Source organism: Corvus brachyrhynchos, unplaced genomic scaffold (assembly GCF_000691975.1).
Source record: "Corvus brachyrhynchos isolate BGI_N302 unplaced genomic scaffold, ASM69197v1 scaffold1, whole genome shotgun sequence".
Classification (NCBI taxonomy): Eukaryota; Metazoa; Chordata; class Aves; order Passeriformes; family Corvidae; genus Corvus; species Corvus brachyrhynchos.
In genome coordinates this window covers 4519142-4525141 of record NW_008237222.1, presented here as the reverse complement: position 1 = coordinate 4525141, position 6000 = coordinate 4519142, and positions in this window count along the sequence as shown.

Genomic DNA, 6000 nt, shown 5'->3' with positions numbered 1-6000 from the left:
TCAGTTCCATTTGTACAATAAGCTGTGAGTTTGAAGAGGGAAGTCTAATACCAAGCAAAGGTACTGAAGAACTTCAGAGTTCCTCATTAAGCTCCTTGAGGGAGAAGAAAATCTATAGCAGAGATACAAAAGGCTTCAGTCCTTAAGTCCTAGGAGGTGGGCTCTGTTGAACTATGGAGAAAATTCTTATGCCTTAGAGGTTTCTGTTGTAAGGCTTGTTCCACAGGTACATTGGTGGGGTTTGATGCTTTGTTAGAAATCAGCTGGGCTTTGTGTTCCAGGCAGTACTTTTGTGCAGAGAAGTGTAGAACAACTTCATTACTTTGTTTCTTTCTTCCTTCTTTGAATGTTTCACAGACCATTACAAACATTCAAGCTTTGTTTTCATTGAATGATTAGTAGATATATTTTTTCCTCTAATTTTTCTTCTATGTTTACTTTGTTCTTGATAACTGTTCCATATATAGTTGCCTTACCAGTTTCCCACGTGTACATACGTGACTCATGTAGTCTGTCCTGTTAATTGTGTGGGTCTTTCACATAGCAGCATGAGGAAAAAAAATCTCTGGAATTTATTAACAAGGTGCAGTAGTTGAAAATTTTCATTCTATCATTTAATGTAATTGTTTTCTTTTCTGTGGCTTTTGCAAGGAAAAAATGGTGTCTGGTCCTCCTAGTTTTGGTCTAACAAGTTATCAGTTATCTTTAGTGGTAAGGTCACAGAATTCTATTAACAGATTCATTTTGCAAACTTGATATAAGGGGGGGGGGAAACAAAGGTTAATATTTTCCATTGTTCTCTTTAGACTTTCTCTCTTTTTTTTTTTTTTCCCTGTTCTTTGCTTATCCTGCATTCCATGCAGAGAAGGAAGTAACTGGTTGATCTTTCTAATTGTGAATGTGGTTTGGGGTTTTTTATTGGGGCAGGGCAATGTTGGGGGGTTTTTTTGTTGTTGTTGTTTTTTTTTTTAATTAAACTTTCCTGCATTACACCAGTTAGTCACAGCAATATAATTTCACACATTATAGTGACCAGTGTAGAAATAACTTTTTTTTTTTTAACCAAATGTCAATCCCCTGCATTTTAGTATTTTTTCTTCCTGTCATTCTTGACCATTTTGCGTAAGTTGTTACCAATAAGGCAGGTGAGCTGGACTATGTATAGGAGTGACTGACGGCTAAAGTAGAAGAGACAGAATGGAAGATACTTGCCTTGTAAGTATTTCACATTGTCACATACCTCATGAAAGCTTTGCAGTTAATTAATGTCTTCTTACTGCTGATGTCAATATTGATACACTGCTGGGGTTTTGGTATTTTCATAGAATCATGAATCTGCCTTGTTTGGAAAGGGCCTTCAAGATCATCCAGTTCCAATCCCCCTGCCACAGGCAGGGACACCTTTCACTAGACCAGGTTGTTCAAAGTCCCATCCAACCTGGCCTTGAACACTTCAGCAGATGGGGATCGACAACTTCTCTGTGCAACCTATTCCAATGTCTCACCACCCTCACAGTCAAGAATTTCTTTCTAATATCTAATCAAACCCTACCCTCTTTTAATCTGTAGTCTGTGGAAAAAGTGAAAAAATATTACAATATTTGAGTTATGGTCAACTATTATTAGAGGGTTTTGCCAGTTATTGATAGAAGAGAGTTTAGAAGCGCTGTCACATGTGGTGTTGTAACAAGCACTGACAGACTACAGACCAATGGTATCAGGGAAACAAACTACTTATACCTGTTTTGTGTGTTTGTTAACAAAGGGAGCAAGCTGACCCTTGTACCAGCAACCAAGAATGTTCTATCTCCCTTAGTGTAAAGGACATCTAACTCTTCAGAGAGCTGCCTGGATACTGTTTGAATATTAGCCAGTATCACAAAGGTAAAGGGAATCTTGGCAGTACTGAGTAGTTAGCCGCAAGGTTTTCTTTTTGACATTAGATGCTGCCTGCTTTTCCTCCCAGTGAATTTCCAGATGGTGATGCAAGGTGGATTGAATTGCAGCATGATCAGGTGTGGGAGCACAGACCAAGGAGATTTTACAGATTTGAGGCAGCTAGGAACTATTTATTTCATGTCACTTATGAAATAGTAGCTCTTAGCCAGCACTCTAGTACAGCCACTTAGTAACTAATGTTTGTTGATGGAATAGTCCAAGGGGTTAGGAAAAAAAAGGTGTGTAACACACTCCAAGTGGTGCCTATTTTGTCATTTGGCAGCTTTCTGCCAGGGCTCTCCTACGAGGTGAGCAAAGTCAGATGGTTGATTTTGAGCTAGTGAAAACCGACCAGTGGTATCTCCTGACTCCCTAGAATGGGAAGCACTGTTAAACACAACCCTCTGAGAACAGAAAGCCAAGAGTTATAATGCTTCAAATGTAACTTTTTGTAAATTGGGGGGTAGGGAACTAAGGACATTCTAAGGTTTTGAAAATTATTTTGACCTTTTCAGGGCTGCAGAGAAAGACAGCAGCCCACATTAAGCTGGATGTTTAGAACTAAATAAAGCTACACTCATTTGTACAACTTAGCCTGAATCCATGAGTTTCCTGAACAGTTAATATAGTATTACCAACAAAATATACTTACTCTAAGCAACAAAGTTGCAACTGGATGTAAATAGAGCAACAGTAAGAGGTAGTAGCAGTTTTGAGTAAATAGGGATAAAAAGTTCCTAAATGGGAACAAGTATAAGAAATGTAAGCTGCAAACATTATTTCACAGAATCCATTAGAAAAGACTTCTGAGATCATTGAGTCCAAGCTTTGACCAAACATACCTTGTCAACGAGACCATGGCACTGAGTGCCACATCCAGTCATCGCTCAACAACCCTTTCTGTGAAGAAATTTCTCCTGATGTCCGACCTGAACCTTCCCTGGGGCAGCTTGAGGCTGCTGTCTTCTCATCTGGTTGCTTGGAAGAAGAGACCGACTCCTGCCTGGCTACATCCTCCTTTCAGGTAGTTGAAGAGAGCGGTATGGTCACTTTCTCAGGAGAATAAATAGAGATAATGAGAGTGATTCCAGACACTGTTTGGGTGCAGGTGTCTAAGAAGCTGCATAGGGAAAAGGAAATAAGGAATTCAGGTTTCAGCTCATCATGAGGAAAGCCAACCACATGGTGATTGTAAATTTAACCTTTATGTAAAACTGTTTCCTTATCTCCTGCAGTAGTTTTCTTTATTGTTATAAGGTATTAAAGTATTTGAGTGATGCTTTTGTGTGTAATAAAAGGGTATTTTCAGAATTACAAGCAAATTACCAAGTTGATTCTGGTTCACCTGTGTGTTTTGGTTTACATGCTGTACCATGGATACAACACTAAATTGTAGCAGGAGTAAAATTGTAGTAAAGAAAGTGGTTTAAATGGTAGACTGGAGCATTGAAAAATAGTAATCAAAATTGAAACTTTTTCTGGAAATAGATTCGGAAAATATTTAGACTGCACTTTGCTCTATGTTTAAGTAGTAGCTGCCAATAAAAATGAAGACAAACAGAACACTACCTTATTTTTGACAATAGGAGCAGTAACAGATGTATTCAACAGTTTTCAGCTAACATAGAGAAGGCTTATTATGAAACTACAAAAATTTGAGGAGTACAGGATTCTAAAGAAAATGAATGAGTCATAACTAGGGTTGCCAGATCTGTCTGGCCGCAAATGCAGACTGAATAGCACATTGTCTGCAGAGTGCTCTGGATGAAGGACCTGCAGAGTGCCACTGCAGGCAGAGGGGTTGCAGGTGCTACCTCTGTCCTTACTGGACTCTGAACAGAACAGCAACTATGGTGTGCTTCCCAGAACCTGCCAAGTCAGCGGGGCTGGGGATCCAGGGAGCCTGCTGCACTCTGGCTCTGATGTTCTTCTCCTGAACTCAATCAGTGGTTCCAACTGCCTTGTACAGGCACTTAAATAGCCTGATGCTTTGCTGGCAACCTGAAGCCTGCACTGCCCTGGCCAAATGGGACTGGGCAATCTAGTTCATGAAGAAGATTTTCATTAGAAACTAAAATGGAATAGGGAAACATCAGAAATTACTGCAATTGATCGAAGCTGGAGGGCCAACCCTCCTGTTGCAAAAATATGAAGGAAACTCTGGCAAGACACCAAACTACAACTTAATTGAGCCTGTGACTCATAGGGGGAAGGCTACGTGTACTCTGCCACAGCGATGTGGTCTTGACATTGTGCTTGGCACTGAGTCCCCGCATTGCCCAGGGTACTGATGCATCTCTCACTGTTGCCACAGTGCAGAGAGGCAATGTGCTTAATACTGAGAAGTTCCACTTCAAAGAGCAGTTGGACTTACCTTCTTGTGTCCTTCACTCTTTGATCCCCCATCCCTGGTCTCTTTGTAAGTATCTTGGCAGACCTCCTAATGTTCCATGCCCCTGTGCCAAGTCCCCTGGGAGTCTCAGCCACACCTAACTAAGCTTCAGTGCCCATTCCATGGTCCTTTTCTGGGTTGGCCCAGGGTGGCTAAAAAGGCTATAGATGAAGTTAAAAACTTTGAAATGGCAGCTGTTATACAAAAATTCCCAAGTTTTGCTGAAAAAAAAAAATCACATTTGCTATTTACAGGTGCCAGTTAGGAGTTGGCTGGAGCCGGTTTCAATTGCGCAGAGATAGAGTAAATTTAAAAATAAACTTCTATACCGTGGAGCAGAGCTATTTTTCTGAGGTACGTAGTTCTTAAGGATAGTCTCCAAGAAAACCTATGCCTAAAAGATCACAGAATCATTAAGGTTGGAAAAGACCCTTAAGACCATAAAGGCCAACCTTTGATGGATCATCACCACATCAACTAGACCATGGCACTAAGTGGCATGTCCAGTCATTTCTTGAACACCTCCAGGGATGGTGACTCTACCATCTCCCTGGGCAGTCCATTCCAATGTTTAACAACCCTTTCCATGATGAACTTCTTCCTGAATTTCACTAAATCTCCTGTGCTGTACTACTGATTTCCAGATATTTTGGATTTACTGTTCCATATTTTATTAACAATTATATAGAAACCTATGAAATATAGGATTGTATTTGGTAGTTTTCTTCTAGCACCAGGGCAATTTTGTGAGAGATTGCACTTCAGATAAACAATTCAGCTGTTGCTAACAGTCATATTTAATTCAGTTAACAATTTCTAAATGTCAAGTGAGTTCTGATTAATGGTTTTTCTTCATTTTCTTGATTTTTTATGCAGCCTCTCCTGCTGACATTTCAATTTAGACATATCATTCCAAACAGGATTTTTTTGTTTGTTTTTACTTATTTCTTTTTCTTTTTTTTTTTTTTTTTTTATTCCACCATGGTAATCTCTTGAAGTTTCTCTAGCAAAAACAGATGAAGAAGAAACACTTCACCTTCTACAGTGGTTTTAAATTTTCTAAGCACTATTTTTATACCTTGTTCATCTGTTGGCTTTGCAGACTGGCAGATTTCCTGCTTGTGGTGTGTCTGAAAAAGAATTTATTATTAGCTTTTATGCTTCTTATGATTTGTTTCTCAAACCTTCTTGGCCTGACTTTCTGTTTTTCACATTTAACCTGTCAGAGTTTTTGTTCTTTTCTATTTTCTTTATCTGGCACAACTTCAGCTTCTTGAATTTTGTTATGGAACTATAGACAAAATGGGGACTGATTGATTTGTCAGGCTCTGGCTATGGACTCTGTTACCTGTACAAGTGCCTCCGTTGGAAGAAGGGTCCAGTTCCACTGACCTTTCACATGGCTGCTTGAGGTTCTGGTACCCCACAATTCCCAAATGGATGGGAGCCCTGGGCATGGCTGGGCTGCTTCTGAACGGGGAACTCCTCGTACTGCTCAGCTTCTTCTGCGGTGGCAACCAGTGCAACTCAAAGCAAAGGCCAGCAGATTTAAAACAAAAAAAAGAAACACTCTGTGTTAGAAAATGCATCCTGTTGGAAGATTTTGTATGCTCTGCAGCACACACAGCACGACTAGGAGATGGGAGTACAGCCTGCTCGGTGGAGTTTCT